Genomic DNA, 1,312 nt, shown 5'->3' with positions numbered 1-1,312 from the left:
AGAGAGAGAGAGAGAGAGAGAGAGAGAGAGAGAGAATGTATGTGATATTCATAGGCCAAAGGTTGGTATTGGATATTGTACTGGCTGGTTTGGTTTTAATTTGATACAAGCTAGAGTCATCAGAGGATCAGGGTCAGGGGACCTCCATTGAGGAACTGCCTCCATGAGATCTAGCTGTAAGATAATTTTCTCAATTAATGATCAATGGGGAAGGGCCCAGCCCATTGTGGGTGGTGCCATCCCTGGGCTGGTGGTCCTGAGTTCTAGAAGAAAGCAGGCTGAGCAAGCTATAAGGAAAAAGTCAGTAAGCAGCATCCCTCCATGGCCTCTGCATCAGCTCCTGCCTCCAGTTTCCTGCCCTGTGTGTTTCAGTCTTGACTTCCCTTGGTGATGTGGAAGTATAAGCTCAATAAACCCTTTCTCCCCAACTTGCTTATGGTCAAGGTGTTTTGTTGCAGCAATTACTTTTTATTTTGTAAGATATTTTCTTGGTTATTTTGTTTTGTTTTATTTTCTTATTGTTGAGACGGTCTATGTGGCTCTAGTTGTTCTGGAACTTGCTGTATAAATCAACTGGGCTTGAACTCACAGAGATCTATCTGGCTCTGGCTCTTGAGTGCCACCATACCTGGAGACATTTATTTATTTATTTATTTATTTATTTATTTATTTACTTATTTATTTATTTAAGAAGGGTTTCTCTGTGTAGTCTTGAGCTTAAACTCACAGAGATCTGTCTGGCTCTGTCTCTTGCCTGGAACTCACTCTGTAGACCAGGCTGGCCTTGAACTCAGAAATACACTTGCCTCTGCCTCCCAAGTGCTGGGATTAAAGGCATGCACCACCACCACCTGGAATGCTGGCACCTTTTTAAAAAACTGTGTGAGCTTCCATATTAGACCTAAATTCTTCACTTAGTAGGCTCATATCAATAAACTCAGCCTAGTCCAATTTCATATTTCCTCCACATTTATCCCACACCAATAAAATCCATTCCCACACATATCCCCCAAACTTCTGCTTGAATGAATTAGCAAACTCATTAAGCTCCTTAGTAGTGTAGTGTAGTTCCCAGTCCACTACACTTTTCACCTCCCCTCTGGGAGCCAGCTGAGCCTTTCTTTAGTCTGGTTAGACTAAAGTCTGGTTAGATCTAGAGGCAACTGATACTGTGGGATGTCAGTATTGTCTTGCCTGGCATCTCCTTCAGAGAAAGTCACTGCTGGTTTAAGTGGACAACGAAGGATTAATTTCCTCAATCAAAGCTGAAAAGGCTTTGTGGGTGTGAGTTGGGGTTCATCTTCTGCTGATC

The sequence above is a fragment of the Mastomys coucha genome, chromosome X, assembly GCF_008632895.1.
Source record: "Mastomys coucha isolate ucsf_1 chromosome X, UCSF_Mcou_1, whole genome shotgun sequence".
In the NCBI taxonomy this organism is placed as follows: Eukaryota; Metazoa; Chordata; class Mammalia; order Rodentia; family Muridae; genus Mastomys; species Mastomys coucha.
Note: the sequence above shows the minus strand (reverse complement) of the source record.